Source organism: Cucumis melo, chromosome 4 (assembly GCF_025177605.1).
Source record: "Cucumis melo cultivar AY chromosome 4, USDA_Cmelo_AY_1.0, whole genome shotgun sequence".
Taxonomy (NCBI): domain Eukaryota; kingdom Viridiplantae; phylum Streptophyta; class Magnoliopsida; order Cucurbitales; family Cucurbitaceae; genus Cucumis; species Cucumis melo.
Window position 1 is genome coordinate 26,231,731 of NC_066860.1, and position 20,466 is coordinate 26,252,196.

General features: G+C 32.0%; 1 pseudogene; it reads right to left on the minus strand.

Moving 5' to 3' along the window:
- Positions 1-1,144: 1,144 nt before the first annotated feature.
- Positions 1,145-4,728, minus strand: LOC103502810 (uncharacterized; annotated as a pseudogene).
- Between the last annotated feature and the right edge of the window lie 15,738 nt (positions 4,729-20,466).

Here is a 20,466-nt window from a genome sequence, read left to right on the forward strand (position 1 = left end):
CGATTTTTTGAGTTGAATTTGATAGAAGAGGAACTACAAGAGATCTTTGATAGCAAACTTCCCAATCCTCATGGTAAGAAAGTTTTGAGACCTACTTATTTTGCAATTAGATTTTATATATTGTTTGGATTTTTGGAGTATGTAAAATTTTAAAGTGTTTGTTATTTGTTACATTGTTTTCTCATAACATTGGTTGCAACTTTTGTTCTTGGAATAACTTTAAGAATGATGTTAACTTAATTTATCATGAACTTCATTAGGGATCAAATAATGAGTTAATATATTGCATATGAAACAATAATTGTATAACTTACGTTGTTTGCTATTCATTATTAGGGTTTCCAAACTTGCAAGAAGTTGGTAAGCGTGAGGATTTAGTAAAAGAAAGAGGTAAGCGTGCTTTATGTTTTGTAACGTAACTTAACTATTTTATTTTAGAAATCATGTTAACATGTACTTGGGAATGTTGCTTTGACTATTTTGCAGTTATGGTAGTCATTGAAAAGCTATTTTATTTAATCTGCTTAGACATATGTTATAGAAATCATGTTGTTTTGTAATTAATTTAGAGAAGGGGGGGCTAAGAGTAAGTTTATGCTAAGTTTCAACTTGATGCAAACTACAACATTGCTTGGTCTGTAAAGATTGAATCGAGACTTACATTTGCAACATTTATATACTATGCTTATGTAGTCGATGTTTTTTCTTTTAATCTTTTGCATTCCTTATGGGTCTTTTATTAAAAACATTGGTTGTATGAACTTTGGACACTTATTTTGAAAAGTTTATTGGTCTACTTATTAAGAGGTGAATTTTGTTTGGCATGTCACTAGTAGAAAAAGGACCTACGATGACAGTTAAATGTTGTCATAAAAAGATTTCGTGACAGTTTTTGCAGTCATTGATGCGGCAGTCATGGAAAGTATTTTATGACAGTTCTACAAAACTATCACGAAACGTGTTTTTCATGACAAAGAATAAATATCACGAATTCTTTATTTTATGACAGATTATAAATGTCATTATTTAGATTTTATGACAAATAATAATTGTCATTGCTTATATTTTATGACAGAGAATAACTGTCACTGCTTATATTTTATGACAGAGAATAAGTGTCATTATTAATCATGATTGACAGATATTAAATGTCAATATTTATCATTTATGACTTTTATTAATTGTCATCATTTCGCCTACCGTTCTTGCCCTATTTTTAATTGATACAACAATCCCCCTGTTAAGCTTACTCAAAGAGAAACCGAGTATAATTACATCTCTCGAAAACCAAAAGAGAAAGCTAACCAACTCTTCTTTTCCAATTGCTACAAAGTTCCCTAATGCACTCGATGTGGGATCTTTTCTTGTTGGTGTAAGGATAATACTCGTTCCCATTATCAATCCTGTAAAAGCAAAGTTACAGCATAAGCATGGAAGGAAATAAAGAGACGGCCCTCGTGATATAGAAAACAATTATCGCGAGCAAATGCATTAGCAAGAAATTAAATTCTTTTCCGTTTTGCTTATGCCTAAATGTAGGAACTATTAAGTAATTCAATACAAGTGCTTATGATGAGAGGAATCACAGTTGTCCTAGTTAATAGTAATGTAGGATAAATTTGAACATAAAACAAACGGAGATAGAGAGAGTGGAAAAATGATTGAGAACCCAATGGATTTTTCTGAAATCCTTACGTAGCAAAACAACAAACTGCTGCATTAAAAATTGTTATGACCATCCTTCTCCACTAAGTTCACAAGAAGACCCAAAATTGCAACAAGAAAGTCAAGCTCTTAATCAGTTAGATGTTTTTCGTTCTGAAACTCAAATGCGAGACTCAATGTATTAGTAGAACGAAGGCAAATAATATTAGTAAACCTTGATAGAAGTAGGAAGGCAGTCAACTACAAGATCGAATACCTCCTCGTTAAAAGATGTCAACCTTAAAGTTTCGTTGATCATTTTGCAGACTATCCACCATGTCGTCCAACCACAATTTGGCATGTTATAAATCTCCTTCTTTGTCAAAAAATTAAGGTACAGCTGTATTAAACAAAACAAAATGACAGAAGTACATAAACATATTACATGGTCATAGAGTATAACTCCAACTATGAGAGTAGCAGAAGAACCTAATAGTATATGAAAAGCTGAATTTCTCAAGTTATTTGCACACGACTAGTCATATCACATCCTGGCATGCATAAGAGAATAGATTTTCCACATTTTCGAGTTTGAAAATCACAAGATTCAGAATAAATCTTCGTTGGGACAAGCTGACAGAATGGTTGCTAAAAGTTACAACATAAACAACAATTTAAAATATGAATAGCAATAACATAAGCATTGAGGAAATTCTAAAATAACATTTAGTCATAGAAATTAATACTTGAAGACGTACCAGTAACCACTTTGGGATTGTTGCATCTTGGACACTGTCACAGTATGGTAGATAAGGTTTAACATCAAGTACTGGCTGTATCAAAATTCAAACAAAGCAAGAAATCATAACAATCATTACCCCAAGAAGTAACGAATAAATTGAATTAAACATTTTTCGATGGTCAAAAAAATTGAAAACAAACTCTTACAATTCCATCAACAAGGTCGGCACCAGAGAGTAGAATTTCATGTCCTTGGACAGCCTCCACCTGAAGTGGTAACATAGCAGATATTTTAATCTTAGATTTAATATTTCCCCATTTATCTATTGCATATGAATGTTGTCTAACACTTGCAAGTTACAACAGCTGCAAGCTTGAAACAATGAATTTTCTAATACTAAATTAAATGACATTTCAGCCTAACCATACAAAACATGTTTGACAATGTGTGACGGCAAAAACTATCTAGAACTCGTAGGGGGAAGACACATTTCATCCATGTCTGTGATCTACGACGGGCTTCTCCAAAAACTTGCAACATACATCGACAACACTCAAAAATTTTATCTTACCTTTGCAACGGTAAGTCCGATTGGGCATGGTCTATGAGGAGATCTAGTAGCAAAGACTCCTACTCTTTTGCCTTTCAACCTTGGTTCTCTAACCTACCATTGAGCTGTCCTTTTATGGGATTTTAGGAAATTATAAGAATAATAAAAATATGAGTCCCACATTGAAGGAGCATCAACTAATGAAGAAAACATACTTTTGCCTTGAATTTTGATTTCAAGCGATCCTTCCACTACTTGTCAAGATCTGTGTTCAAATGAAAGACATATATGACCCAGTAATGGGAATATTCTCCAATACCTTCAATGGAAGCTGGAGGAATGCGAGCAGAAAACACCAATCGTGCCCTTGCAAGAGGTACGAGCAAAGATTGCCTTGGAGTCCCATTCCTAAAAAGAAAACCTCCCAAAAAATGGTTATTGATTGTTCGATTTTTACAGCTAACTGAAGAATATGGCTCACACATATCCATTTCTGACATAAGTTTTGTGAACAGAACAATGAGAAAAAAACCCAAAAATTAATGTTTCAACTACCACATAATGCAACAAAAAAACTAATCTAGTAGTGAAGGATGATTAGATAGTACCGATTGGCGTCATGGGATATGAAGTACATTTCAAATGACAGAATGTAATTACCAACAATTTACTCCCCAATCAATCTCGATAAAAAATGAAGAAAGTGAAAAAAAAATAGAAACAAGAGAAGAGAAGCAATAACCTTGGGACAGAAGAGGCATTAGTATTTTCCAGGATACAATGTTCATCACACGCGATTCCAATTAAGATCCATCTTCTCCATAAGAACCTTCACTACAGTCATCATATTTTCAAACTCCGAACACACAATTTACTAATCTGACTCGAAAAACTTGCAATGCAAGGTCCGTATTGGAATAGATTTTCTACCCTTTTTCTCTCATGATTTTGATAACATTCATTGAAACGGATTGAACTTTTCTGTCTCAATATATATGTATATATTTTTTCATTTTTCTCATAAGAAATATGGTTTTTTTTTCATTTGTTAGCTTATATGGCTGAAAAACTTGGGGTAGAAACCAACAAAATCCCAGAATTGAACAACTTACTTTACAAGAATTATGGAACAACAATGGCTGTCTCAGAGTATGTTTTTTTCATCCTATCTAGAAATCCTTGAAACCTAAACAAGAAATGGAAAGATTATAAAACGTTACTCAAGTTTGTGTTCGTTTTGGTTTCTATTTTACAGGCCATTGGCTATGACTTTGACTATGATGAATACCATAGGTATGGCTTTCCCTCCTCTGTCATCTTTTTCTTTTTCATCCTATCTAAAAGTTCAACAATGGGAATAATAAATAGTGGAGATGAGAGTACTAAAACAATGAGAATAATATTCTTCATCTTCCTCCGACATAAACCAAAATTTGCAAATACAGTAAATTGGAAATCTAAGACCAACAGGAAACACGGAGTGAAACAGGAAATAAAGTACCTCCGGCGCAAGACTGTGGGGAAAAGGAGTCGATCCGAGAGGCCGGTTCGAAGGCTGATTGTTGGTGCTGCTGCGTATTCTAGGATTATTGGCATTTTTTAGAAGGTTGCGTGTTCTAGTGTTGGATAAGGTTTCCGTGGCGGAGCGGGAAGGTATGGAGCTTGGGTGGTAGAGCGAGAAGTTGTCGTGCAGCCGTCTGTGGTGGAGTGTTAGCCATAGGTCGCCAGACGAGGAAGAAGAAGACGTATGAGGTTACGAATGAAAACGGGCGCAAATGGGAGGGATGAGAAATTAGGGATTTTCTATTTTAATAAATTAATTTAATCAATTTTAGGATTTTTTATTTTAATAAATTATTTTAATAAATCCTAAACCCTTTTATGACAGTAAATAATTGTCACGAAAAATAATTTCCAAAAACAACGCCTTTTTCCGTCAAAAAAGCGCATTTTGACATATTATGAAAATTGTTTCTTCTCTCCTCTCAACTTTTCTTGCAATGAAGTGTCGTAGAAGACCACTTTTCTTGTAGTGTGTACTTAATGTTTATGCTTATGCTTATGCATTTTCCGTAATGAATGTTGGCTAAGGTTCATTTTCTTCAAATTTGCAGGTAGTTGAAGAATCCATGGACCATGGTATTGATCAAGTTCTCATTTATGCGTCAGTTTGATTATATTAGGTCACACATACATGTAATATTACAGTAAATTTATCTTTTGGATTATTGTAAAATCTTTACCGATAATGTAAGTTATATTTTTTATTATCAATATAAATATCTTTCCAAACATATGTATGTAATGCTGAAATTTAGTATTTAATTTTTTTGAAAGAAGAAATATATGATAGAAAAATATATGTTGCGAAAATGAAGAATAATGACACCACAAACCCTGTCATCTAAATGTTGTTCTATAAACGAATGTAAACAATCGTGTATTTAAACCTACCTGATCATGCTAGTAAATGTAAACGAAGCTTCTATACATTTTACATAATGAAAATATTTATTAAACGATCGTGTATTTAAACCTACCCAATCGTGCTAGTAAATGTCAACGAAGCTTCTATATATTTTACATAATGAAAATATTTGTTAAACGATCATGTATTTATGTAAAAACAATATTTGAGTAGGTTTAAAAGATGTTATCATTAATCATAAACAATCATATGGTATTCTATAAATGAATGTTTATGCAAGTAAACGATCTGATAATAAAATCCAAATGTTCTAAATGAATGTTTATACGATTTTTTTAAAACCATGTAAACGATCGTGTCCTTAAAGCTACACGATCGGTGTTAAGAAATATAAACAATCTTTTTATTCAATTTACGTAATGGAATTATTTGTAAAACGATCGTGCATTTATGTTAAAACAAAATTTGAGTAGGTCTAAACGATTTTTTCATTAAACTTAAACGATCGTTACATAACGTGTGAATGATTGGTTTGTTAATCATAAACGATCATATTGTATTCTATAGACTAATGTCTATACAACTAAGTGATCTGATCTAATTGAGTGTTTATATTTTTTATTATAAACGATTGTTTTACAATACATTGCCACATGTTATTGTTTAACAAGTGTAATATAGAGAAATATCCAAACGGTGTACAATTCTTTGAGTTGTTGAATCTCACTCTCCATCTCTTATTCCTGTTCCAGTTTCAGGGTATCCAGGGTCGGATTTTCTTCTTTAGCTTGTCTGGGTGGAGCCGTGCACCAAACACCAAGGATATCTACCTTTGAGAATTCACTACTCTTTCAATTTGGGCCGGAAGAGTGTTTGGAATCTAGGAAGTAGTTAAGAGCATACCATAGTCTTTTACATGCACTTTCTCAAGCACCTTGCACATCGCTTCCTTTTTCTCCTTGATCTCATAGTTTTTTGTCCAAATAACAGCATCTAATGGTTTTTAATGAATGAGGAAAAGTTTGACAGGAAAAGTTTGAGACAAATTTTGAATTGAAAAGCTAAGAAACTTAAAATATAATGGTCTTTAAGAAGGGTTTTAAATGAAAATGAAGTGACGGAAAATGAAGTGTCTTTTTGCGTTGTACTCGCTGACACGTTAATAAATGCAAAGTGATTATTGACAAAACGCGTTTTGGTCATTTTTACCCACAAACCCTAAAACTCTACGCATGGTCGCCTCGTGACCATAATACACTAATTTTATAACTGAAATCACATTTTTTTTATTTACACGATAGGTATAAACGATTGTTTAAGATCATGCAATAATCTTGATGGTTTTGTAATCAAAACGATATCAGTTATAAAATGAAGATGCAAACGATCGTTTTGTTAAAGCTACGTAATCGTGCTAGTTTATCTAAATAATCCAGTTATATGTTTTACGTGATGGTAATATATGCTAAACAATCGTGTACTTATTTCAAATGATCGTTGGCTTCGTCTAAACGATCTTATTGTTACAAATAAACTATAAATGATTAGGTTGTTAGTCATAAACAATCTTGTATTACTCTATAAACGATTGTTTATGTGACTAAATTATTTGATAATAAACCCAAACGATCTTCAAATAGCAGCATCTAATGGTTTTTAATGAATAAGGAAAAGTTTGAGACAAAAAATTTGAATTGAAAAGTTAAGAAGGGTTTTAAAGGAAGATGAAGATGAAGGGACAAAAAAGGAAGCGTCTTCTTGCATTGTACTCGCTGACAGGTTAGTAAATGCGAAGTGATTATTGACAACACGCGTTTTGACTATTTTTACCCATAAACCCTAAAACTATACACATAGTCAACACGTGGCCATAATATACTAATTTTGTAACTGAAATCACATTTTTTTAATTACACGATAGGTGTAAATGATTGGTTAAGATCATGCAATAATCTAAACGGTACTGTAATCAAAACGATATCTGATTTAAATGTAAATAATCGTTTTGTTAAACCTACACGATCGTGCTAGTTTATTTAAATGATCCTGTTATTCGTTTTACGTGATGGTAATATGCTAAATGATTGTGTACTTATTTCAAACCATCTTTGAGTACGTCTAAACGAACTTGATATTACAAAATAAACTATAAATGATTAGGTTGTTAGTCATAAACGATCTTGTAGTACTCTATATCCTTTATGTGACTAAACGATTTGATAATAAATCCAAACGATTTTCAAAGTATAATCGATCTTCAAAATTATAAATTTGATTGAACGATCGATTAATAACAACGAAACAAAAAAAGTTAATTATTTTAAACGATCGTTTACAACATTCAAGCTATAATGTTAATTTTTTCAAACGGCCATTTAACAATATTTACTCGTTAATGTTAATTATATTAAATGATCATTTTATAACATTTAAGCTATGATTTTATACAATTTAAACGATCTCGTAGTTAATGCAAAACAATTAAATGTAAATTTTTAGCAAGTATAAAACAAAAAAGTTATGAAAAGTTCTTATACATTGATTGTAAACGTTTGTACATGTAAATGTTATCTGTCTTCCTTGAACCAACTTTCCATTTGTATGTAAATGTTACAGAATAAAATATGTCCATACATCGCACCATGCAAGAAAGTTTACTTGTTATTTGTCAAATCCATATTCAACTTTCAATCCATTTCCATCTGGCTCTGGAAGCTTGTAACTCATTGGAAGAGGATTTAAGCTCAAGAGGTACGTAAGAGCTTATCATAGTCTTTTATAGACTTTTTCGGACCTACCCTCTATTCCTTTCCATCTGCATCTTGCACGCTTTTTCCATCTTCTTTTCGATGCCATTGTTCTTGGTTGAAATAGCAGCATCTTGACACACATTTTAAGAGAGGGAAATGTTCGAGAGGAAAACTTTGGAAACGTTAAACCTAATGGTTTGACAAAACGGGTTTAAAAAGAAGATGAAGGATCCAAAAATGAAGAGTTTTTCTATAAGGCTAATAAATAGAAATTAATTGATTATTTACAACATGTAAACTATTAACATGGTCTGCACGTGGCTTTAAACGATCGTGCTGCTAATAATTTAAATCGTCACTACGACAGACGTAAACGATCTCGTAGTTAATTCAAAACTACAAATTTAAATAAAGGCTAATAAATGATCTAATAATAAAGTATCAAACTTTTCTCATTGTCTCCACGTGGCCTTAATCTTTTAACTGAAATAACTTTCTCTAATTGCATGATAAGGGTAAACGATCGATTAAAAACATGCAAATAAACAATCGATAATAAAATTTAAACTATCGTTGATTTACATGTAAACGATCGTGTTATTAAACCTACACGATCGTGCTAGTGAATCTAAATGATCCTTTTTATATGTTTTTCATAATTGAAATATTTATTAAGCGATCGTGCATTTATGTTAAAACGATATTTGAGTATATCCAAACGATGTTATCATTAAATGTAAACGATCGTTATATAACGTCTAAACGATTGGTCTGTTAATCATAAGTGTAAATGATTAACGAGTATAAAATAGAAAATTCTGTAAAGTTGTTATACATTAATTATAAATGTTATTACATGTTTCCATTGTATGTAAATTTTATAGAACATGTTCATGCACATAAAGTGATGAAAATGGAAAAATGTTTAATGCAATTGTATCGCCATCTATATTATTTTTGCAAAAATTTGTCCTCAACCACCTGCTTTATAAGTTTTCATTAATTGTAATAAACATTTTGGCATTCTTTCTCTTCTCAAGAAACTCAAAGGCTTCAAAAAGGCCTTCGTCGATGTTTGTAATGTTTGTACAGCTTTAAAGGCTAGACAACTTCATGAAAATCATGCATGAAATACCGACGTTATCTTCCTTTGTGAATCATGTCATCTTCCAACTTGGGTTTAAATATGTTTCTGAATCTAGGAAGTTATTAAGAGCATATCATAGACTTTTGTAGACATTTTTTGAAGGACCTTGCACATCGTTTCCTTTTTTTCTTGATCTTATCGTTCTTTGTCCAAATAGCAGCATTTTAAAACATTTTGACTTTTATTTCGTCAAAAAGAGGAAAAGTTTGAGAGAAAAAGTTTGAAGCGAAAAGTTGAGAATCTACAACACACGTATTGACAATTTTCACCCACAAACTCTAAATTTTACACATGGTCGCCCCGTGGCCTTAATCCTCTAATTTTATAACTGAAATCACATTCATTAATTAGATGATAGATGTAAATGATCACTAATTTTTAACCAACAGTACTGTTGTATATTCATTAATTACATGTTATACGTAAACAATGTTGTTATATATTTTACATGTAAACGGCGTTGTAATACATTTTACATGATTGCAAAAGGATATAATGTTAAACGATCATGTTGTACAATTAGACGATCGTGTAGAATATTATTTACAGGATGTTGTTATACATTTTACATATCAACGATGCTGCTATACAAGTTACGCGATTATGAAAGATATTATTTAAACAACTGTGTAGTATGGTTTACTTATACGTTTAAACAATAGTGTTGTTGAATATAAACGATCTTGGTAATAAATGTAATTGATCATATTATACGTTTTACATGATAGTGTAGGATATAAAGAGTGAAGTGGAATATAAATTACTCGAGTATAAAATAAAAAAAAAATCAAAACGTAAATTTAAAGATTTGAAGCTTTACTAACACTATAAATCATCTAAAAAATATTGAGAAATTTTTAGGTCAAAGGATGGAGCGGAATCAATGTATTCTTGAGTTAATAATCTTCTTTTGTTTTTCTTGTAGTTTTCTTCTTATGTTGAGATTGGTTGTCTCCATATCATTTTTTAAACTTGTCTTTTTTTTGTCACCACCATTATTTTCTTTTTGCTTTTCTTTAATTTTTGTTTTGTTTCCTTTTGTTTCCAGTTGTGTTGCATGTTCTTCACTATTATCGGTGTCAATTTCTTCTTCAGTTTTATTATTATCAATATCATCATCTTTAATCAACTTTTGTTTTCCTTTTGCTGTAACTTTTTATTTTCTTCCCTTTTGACTTTGTCATCTTGTTTTTATATTTTCTTTTCTTCAACGATTACGATATTTTTCAATTGAATCTGGCTTTATTTTGTTTTGCTTCCTACCTTCTATTTTCTTCTTTATCAATTTCATCTGATGTTTGATTATCTTCATGTTCATTTTCAGCTTCTTCTTCTTTTTGTCCATCTTCAACTTCAATTGTCTGAACGTAAAAAGAGAATGTGTTGTCAAAATGATTGTGCAAGAAAATGTAAACCATTGTGCAATATAAAGATCGTTTAAATATGTATACACGATTGTGTAAAATATATAAACGATCATATAACATAAATACGCGATCGTGAAATGAGTTGTTAGTAAAGAAATTAAAACATGTGTAAAATAAACGAACGATCGTGTGAAATATACAAATGATTGTGTAAAATATATAAATGACCGTTTAACATAAATAAACAATCGTGAAACCAGTTGTATATTAAACAAATTAAAACTTGTGTCAATACTTGTGTTTTTTGTGCTTATAAATTTATGATTCCGTTGTTTTCTTCTTCTTCATCTATCTGCAAGTATATAAAGTAAGAATGTTCAGAAGACATCATGAAGAAAGCTATCTTTTACTGTCACATCTAGACAGAGTTAGACTCCTATCTTTGTCTCTATATGATATAAATTATATTTATTGTTTGGAAAAGAATTAACCTACGATAATATTTGTGTTTTTGGTGTTTCTAAATCTATAGTTGTTATTGTTTCCAAACTACTTTGTGTTTCCAAAATGACAGTTTCCTGTATAGAGAAAGAAACAACATAATTATCTTCTATTTGGAAATTAAGCAATATTAAACAAAACAAATGAGTAGATAATGAATAAAGCATTAACCGTAGAGTAATGTGTTGTTGCATACTTCACCATTGTATCAACTTCTTCATCTTCATCAAGAAGGCCAAGGCTATAAGTAGGTGGTCTATTTTTCTCTACGACTTTTGTATATGCACTTTCTTTCTCATTTTGTTGTTGTTGAAGTTTAGCTGATGGTGGTGGAACATTCAAGCTTCTCATAACCATTGTCAACATGCTTTTTATTTCTTTTATTCCTTGTCTTAACAATATTTGTTCTATTTCTATTTTTTATTTTATTTTTTCTGATTTCTCTTATTTCATTTAAGATTTTGTTTGTTTCTATGTTTTTTTTTCATTTCTTTCTCTCTCTTTTTTTCTATTGCTCTACCTTTTCTTTTCGATTCTGGTTCTCAATGTCTTTGAAATATTTCAAAATTATTTGAGACTCTTCTTCTGTTAAGTCTAGTGGTGTGATAGAGAACTACAAATAAAATGATATTAGATTATTAGCGAAAAAGTAGCAAACGTATTGATAAACAGTGATAGATTTATATCATCATCTATTCCATATAGACATATATAGAAATCTTTCATTGTCTATCTAGATAGACATATATAAAGCATACTCTAAATTTACTTACATTTTCAGATTAAAAAATGTCGATGTTTAGAGTCCTTCAGTCACTTGTTTCCAAACATTCCCATGTCACAATTGTTGGCCCTTCAATTGCAAGCTTTCTTCCAAACCCAACATTTAAATTGAAAAGTCTTGGTATTGTCTCAAAAGCCCAATAGACTAAAGCTAGGGGAAATCCTTGAAGGTGTAACATCCTTGTCATTGTAGGATGCTTTTTTCAAGAATTGATATGTTATGATGTATGATAACTTTTCCCATGGATAGTCTTTGAAGGTTTCTTCATGATCAAATATGTCTAGATGTTGGATATTTATGTTGTTGTGTTGTTACTTGGGAATTAAAAACACTTCTAAGATATAGAGGTTAACTAGTTTTTCTTTCGATGAGTCTTCCTCGTTATGCATGGTTTGAAAGTTCTTTCGATATCTCTTATTGTTATAAAGTCGTCATGACAGAAAATGGCATTTTTCAGACCATTTTCTTTTCTTTCTCCTAGATTTAACTGTAACACCCCGAAAAAATAAGATAATTTTGGAGTTAATTATCCTATTTTTGTTTAATTAGATTTAATTTATTGGGGGGTTATTTTGAATTCATTTAATAAGAATTATTTGATTTTGTGGGAATTGAAATTAATTAAATATTTGTTGGATGAATATTTAATTAATTTAGAGGTTTTGACATGTGTTGTTTGTTGAGGTTTTGACATGTGTTGTTTGTTGAGATTTTGATTAAATGGTAGGTTAAGAGGATTAAGTAAAGTTATGGACTTTTAGTGTTGTTGAAGTTAAATTAAATAATTATAGATGTTATTTAATTAATTTGTAGAGTGGAAATTTTGTTGGAGATTTGATAATTATATGTATATGTGGAAATATATATATAATTAATATGGGAAAGGAAAAGATAATTATATTTGTTGAAATATAATTATTTAAGGAAATGATAATTTGATTTTAGAGAAAAGATATTTTTAAGGGAGAAAAAGGAAAATAATTATATTTTGGGTAAATATAATTATTTATAAAAGGATATTTATTTTCGAGAAAGATAAATAATAATTAATTATTGTGGAAGATAATTAATTATTTTTTTGGAAGAAAGATAAATAATAATTCATTATTGTGGAAGATAATTAATTATTTGGAAGAAAGATAAATAATAATTAATTATTGTTGAAGATAATTAATTATTTTAGAGGAAAATAAATAATAATTAATTATTGTGGAAGATAATTAATTATTTTGGAAAAAGAGAAATAATAATTAATTATTGTAGAAGACAATTAATTATTTTGGGAAAAGATAATTGGAATAAAGATATATGTATATTTTGGTATTATATATATCCTAAAAGGAAAAGGAAATAATAATAATAAATATTATTGTTATTATTTGGGTTTATAAATAGAATTGGAATGCTCAAGTTAAAAAGAAAAGGAAAAAGAGAAAGGTTCTTCATCTTCTTCACTAAGATAACCTTCTGTCGCCGTCGCTTTACCAATTTTAGTTATGATTGGTCCTTTTGGCAAGGCTTGAAGAATCGATGAATTTTCTCATCAAGGTTTAGACAATTTTTCAACCTCCATTTGGTTAAGTTTGGATCTGCTTTAATTGGGAGATTACTGTCAGCAAAGAAATATTTAGATAATCTCCAGGTAAGAGATTCTACTACTAGACCTTCGAACTGAATTTAAGAGACTGCATGTATTTACGATTATGCATTGATGGTAGCTAAGATGCATAATGCGATGCTATAGATGATGATTGATATTGTGTTGATGATGATTGGTATTATAATTGATAATGATGACTGATTTTATTAATGACGATGATGACTGGTATGTTTATGATGTTTATGATACATGATATATTAATCACATGAATAAGGACGTTATGATTAATATTCATGTCATGTTATGATGTTTATGATGATGTTACATGCTTTGGATTGTGGTGTGTCTGTTAACTTTGTATGTTAAGCTTTTTACCCCACCTGTATTGTGGTCCTATCTATGGGGTCACTCGTACGACTAGGGGTGTACCTACAGATCACATACACGGTTAAGGGACAATTATATTGTGTATACGGGGTCATTCGCACAACTAGGGATGTTCCAACGGGACCACTCGCACGTTTAAGGGTGTACCTACGTATTACATATATGTTTATGGAGTGTGTACATGCGATCACTCGCACGACTAGGGGTGTTCCTACAGAATCACTTGCACGATTTAGGGGTGTTCGTACGGTCTCACTCACTTAGGTGTGCTCCATTAGACACACAACGTTATGATTATATTTCTAACGGAAAGTTAACAGATTACCTAGCGGGACTAGTAGTGGGTCCCTTACTGAGTATATTTATATACTCACTCTTTCCTATGTTTAATATTTCAGGCTAAGGTAAAGAACTTAAGAAGCTGGCGAGCGACAGCGAGGGATCCGTGGCATGCCATATGGGGACATAGTTCAGCTTCCGCACTCATTTATATGTCTTCCAATATTTTTAAATTTTAACCATTATACTTGAATATTTTATCCTATTTATTTGTTTTTTGTTTTTTAAAATTGTTAGAACCCGCAGGTCGCATTTTCAAATTATTTTTGTTAATTTTGATAATCTTATGTTTTTGTGAATGTCTTGATATTAATTTTATAAAGATTTTAGTTATCCTCTTTTAAAAAAAGTGTCTTTTGATGTTTATCTTTTGAGTAATGACCTTAACTTAGTTTAAAAGTTCGGGTCGTTACATTAACTCTGAGAATTTGTGACCTTTTAATTCAATCACGAAACAAAATTCTTTTAGCCCAAATTATGCTATATGTCCATAAAAGTTGAAGGAAAAGACATTAGTTTTTTTTTTTTTTGTACGGTATTACTTTCTTTATAGAAAATTCAGTAATTGTGTTGGTATTTTGGCCATTTTAATGTTAAGGAACTGGCCAAAAGGGTTGTTCATCAAAACTCGAGAAAGAATTCTTGTTCATCAAAACTCGAGAAAGAATTCTTTGGTTTATTTTCGACTTGATCCGATATAGTGTTTCTAAACTATAGTATACAGTAATTCTAAGATTTTTCTGTTCATCTTCCATAATAATGTCATTTGGATAGTGTTTCACTTGTTGAAAGATATAATAAATAGTATGTTTCAAACAAGGGCTAGTTTTAACAAATTTACAAATACAAAGCGCTATTCAGACAAAGATACACAAATATACAATACTATACAGACAGATATTCACATTCTAGTTTGTTACCTTTATTTCTTTTTCTTTCTTAATTTTTCTTTCTTCTATCTTTACTTTAGACTTTATTGATTTGTTACTTGATGCTTGTTGCTTCTTGCTCACCATCTATTTATAAAAAAAATTAATATAAATTATTCAATGAAATATATAGAATGAATATAGACTCGGATGTCCTTATATGTGGGATAGATTGTGATTGATAGAGATAGATCGAAATGAATATAGGTTCAAACCTCTTTGAATGCGAGATAAATCGTGGTAGATAGAGATAGGTTGAAATGAATATAGATTCAGACCTCTTTGTATGCGAGACAGATCATGATAGATAGAGATAGATGATGGAGATAGATTTGGTTGTGGAAACAAAATATAGATTAATGTTGAAAACAAATTCTCGAACAATCGAAGGTGAAGAACGATTGACGAAGAAGATCTTCTGTAGTTTTGTTGAAGTAGTTACAAGGATATAAATGATTGACGAAGAAAAAAAAACGACGAAAAAGTAGTGAAGAAAGATAAAGGATTGTAAAGAAGATGAAAAGTCTGAGCAAGTTCCTTCACCTTTTTATAGCCCTTGGTTTTAATGGTATTTTTTTAATTATGAGTTATTGGAGCTAGTTTCTCTAAATGATCGTTTATACTTACACATAGGATCGTTGAAGCTACTCTACATGATCGTCTACATCTAAACTTTTTCGCCATCTTTTACTGTTTATTACCTTATCGTTTATATATATGGTAATGTACAAGATCATGTATATGATGATCGCATTTGATCGTTTATACTTTCATACATGATCAGACACACATATGAGATAATCGTTAAAGATAATCTACACGATCGTTTATATCTAAAGTCTTTCTTTATTGTTTAACGTTTATTTTTTTTTATCGTTTATATATTTGTTAATTTATAAGATAGTGTATCAATTATATATTATTCTACAGAATGGCGTCTAATAATCAATTAATAACATTAATCGGGCACGCGCGGACGATTAATCGGGCGTTTATTAGGGTATTTTCAGTATTTTACATTGTGGACCTGTGGACTTTTTCCGTTTTTGAAATTGTTCAATAGAGTGTAAATAATTTGCCGCTTTGTTATATTAATGAAAAGACCCCAATTATAAATGTTTTCGAAAGAATTTAAAGTATATTTTAATTGGTTTAAAAAAATTTAAAAATCTCGTTTTTTTTTTTAATTTGAATGAAGAGGAGAGAAGATGGCTTTTGCTACAGTAACTTTTTCTCTTAACAAGCTCTCTTTGCAACACAAGCAACACCTGGAGCTCACAAAGGCTTATCAACTGAAAGTGCATTGAAGATACTACCACTTGGTGCTCTTCAAAGTCACTTCCGCCGCCGATCACTAATCTCTTACACTAGCTATCATTGCAAACTTCATTTCTTCACCTAACATCCCCTGATCCATTCAATTCCAAGTCACTCCCCTTCCTTTTTAAGTAAGCAGTCACTTTTCAAAAAGGTACCACTCAACTCCCTCTCAGTTACTCTTTTTACTTTTGTTACCTTCTGGTTCCATGGCTTTTCTTAAACAACTCCCAAAATCTGTCCAAATCGAGCAAAAAGAGTTCATACTATCTTTGGATAGTAAAACAAGCTTCATCCAAATGTGGTTGACCGAGGTGTGCCACCACAAGTCCTTCTCAATGAACATCACCCCTAACACGCTGGACTGGATTAGAAGTTGCTTCAAAACACTACTAGACACCTCAACAACAAAGCACTTTTTCACTGAAAGAAGACAAGAAGACAATTGCATGTGGGTAAGAAAGACAAAAAACAAAAGTAAAACAGGTATCACAGCAAAAATCTTTAGAATTGATAGCAAAGGAAGGAAATGAAGCATTCTAGTATCCAAGGGGCCAGACAAATTTGGGTGGAAATCTTTCATAGCCCTCATTTCTTTCAGAAATGACACTCCTTCTAAAAGACTTCGCTCTGAAATAAAAAAGGAGTACATTCCACGTTACTCCTCCTCATCATCAAACTCAGACTCGACTAAAAAATCATACGCTAAGGCCTTATCAAAAGGCAGTGATGACGACAACAGAAAGAGATACAAATCATCATCTGAAGGCAGCTCAAACAAAAGAAGTTCAAACTACAACCATTTGGCCTTTTCTCTATCCGGGAATTCATTTGATAGTAATGTTATCATCACCAGAAGATGTTTACACGACGATTGGAGTCGAATCATGTTCTCCCTTAAAAAGCAATCTGAAATCGAATTCTCTTACAAGCCATTTCAAGTTGACAAAGCCATTCTTTTCCTCGCTCCAGAACATGCTAAGCTTTTATGTAGTAACAAAAATGCAAATGGATGGTCCACAGTTGGTAACTACCAAGTCAAATTCGAAAGTTGGAACACAAACACACACTCTTTCCATTCTGTCATTCCTAGTTATGGCGGTTGGTTACAGTTCAGAGGCATCTCTCTTCATCTTTGAAATTACAACACCTTCCACTATATTGGAATGACATGTGGAGGCTTCCTTGCAGTAGCCAAAGAAACCTTGGAGCAAGAAAAATTGATTGATGCAAAGATCAAGGTTAGATACAATTACACAGGCTTTGTACCAGCCAATATTGTGATCTCGGATGAATTTAGAGATAATTTCATAATCAACACTGTTCAACATCCTGAAGCTAGATGGTTGGTTGAAAGAAGTTTCAGAGTACACGGGTCCTTCAAAACAAAAGCTACAGAAGAATTTGATGAACACAATCCCCTGGCTGAGGCATACACATACAATGGCTTCCAAGCAATCCCACCGAAATCATCCAAATAGTTCGGCAGCCACCACCATAACAACTCTGACAAGCATTCATACTCAAATCCCACAAAGGCCAAGAATGACACTTCATCAGATTCAGAATATAATCCTCTTGAACAAAAATTGAAAGGCTATCCTAGTCATTAATGATCAGGATCCCAGTCATCACTCCAAAAAATCAAAAAGAATCTCCAAGAGAAAAGTCTCCTTTTTGTCCCCTGGATGCAACACCTCCTTCAACTCAGATTTGAATAAAAATCTCGAAAGAAAATCTGTGGAAATCTCGGCCATTAATGAGGAATCCGTTTCTAAAGATAGTTACCGAAGGAAACCCAAAATGAAGAGTTATTAGAGAATAAAGAAGGATTCTCAAGCCTTAAATGAAGACAATTTGAATATCTCAAAAGTAAGTGAAGACGAAAACAAGCCACTGCATCTAATGATTGACACGGGAGCCATCTCCCCTTTAGATCCCCAACACAAAATAGAAAACAATCAAACAATAGATGCAATCAACAATAACATGACAGAACTAGAAGAGGTGAATCACTATAAGGCCAGTCAAATGAAAGCTAGTAAAGAAAGACCACTTCCACAAGTTGACAGCTCCAACAACAATCTCACTATTGAAATACCAAAAACCACAAGCACAGATAATGATCAAGATGAAGACAAGGCTTTCAAGTTGAAATTGGTGAATTGGCTAAGAGATAACGAGCTTAAATTGTCTCCAAAATATGCTTCAGAAGCTCCTAGTTCATCTACAAATCCTCTAGTGTTAATTGATCAAAATTTGCTTGTATCAGGCCATGGGCCTTTAGGGGAAATGGGTAACACATGAAGGTTCTTAGTTGGAACATTAGAGGGCTAGGCTCCCCCTCAAAAAGAGCATCAATAAAATATCTAATTTCCTTCTATGACCCTGATGTAGTTATCCTAACTGAATCTAAAATCAGCAATATGCAATTATTCAATGCGCAAACTTTATGGAGTAAGAAAGGAATAAAGTGGCTCTTCCTTCCTTCAATTGGCTCTTCATGGGGTATCATTGTCATATGGAATGACTTCAAATACAAAGTTATCAACACCAAATTGGGTCTTCACTCTATTTCAATCAACTTTTCCAACTCAACAGACCAATGGTGGCTAACCTCTGTGTATGGGCCCTCAAAAAGCATTGATAGATCAATTTTTTGGAATGAACTCACCCTCCTACAACAACATTGTCTCCCCAATTGGTTATTAGCTGGCGATTTCAACATCTTTAGATGGGAAACTGAAACAAATGCAAAGAACTTGGACAACCAAGAATATGGTCTTCTTCAATGACTTTATTCAAACAAATGAACTCATTGATCCACCCTTAACAAACAACAATTTTACTTGGTCTAACCTCAGAATCAGCCCTACTTTTTCCCGTCTGGATCGCTTCTTTTACACAAAAGGCTGGGAAAACCTTTTCAATATTCACTCTTTAAGAACACTTCAGAGAGTTGTCTCGAATCATTTTCCAATTGTTCTGGAAACTCCACATATTACATGGGGCCCCTGCCCTTTCAGACTTTATGACAACTCCTTACAAGACGAAGATTTCAAGAAAAACCTACAAGGCTGGTGGATCAATTCTAAGCAAGAAGGTTACCCTGGCTATGCCTTTATACAAAGCCTCAAAGCGCTGTCAAAGCACATTAAAGAATGGCAAGTGAAGGACAAAACAAACAAAAGACATGTTGCAGCGGAAGATAAAGATCATGCTTTACTCTATATGCATCTAAATGATTTAGAAGTTAACATGCTACTACCATGCGATGGACCTAAACGAAGAGAGAGAAAGGTAAACGATGAACTTACCTTTGTAGTTCTCAACTTCTTTTCTGATCCAAAGTTTCTTCTCTTTTTGAAAATCACGAGCAAGGACAACCACCAAGCTGACCTACTACGCTCAGGACCATGGACTGAGTTGTGGGACTCGACTATGTGAAGAGAATTTTGAGAGAGATGGAAGTCAATCGTTTAAGTGTTTTTTTAGAGTAAAAAACTCATCCATTTCTCATTCGGTAATGAGAAGTTTTATATGAATTTTACATGTAAATTGCATTTAAATTATTTCATATCTAATCAACACCTAATCAATTCATTAAATCTTTAATGAATTTAGTGGCCTTCAATTCATAATCGGCTGCCACATTTCCCATTAACGTTAATTAATATAGTAATTAGTCAAAGGGCATTTTGGTCATTTGACCAACTTAAGTCAAAGTCAAACTTTGACTTTTCTTAGTCAAAAGTCAACTTTTTGACTTTTTACTAATTTTCCCGTCTTGACTAATTCTAATGTCAAGACGGTAGAAATTGAGGCAAACAAAAAACTTCTCACGGTAGAAATTGAATTAATTGACAAGTTGGAATTCCAAGGTCTACTCTCTGAAGCTCATCACATGAAAAGAATCTCCCTCAAATCCGACTTGTTGAGCATTGAAACAAAACAAGTGCAGAATTAGTACCAAAAATCAAG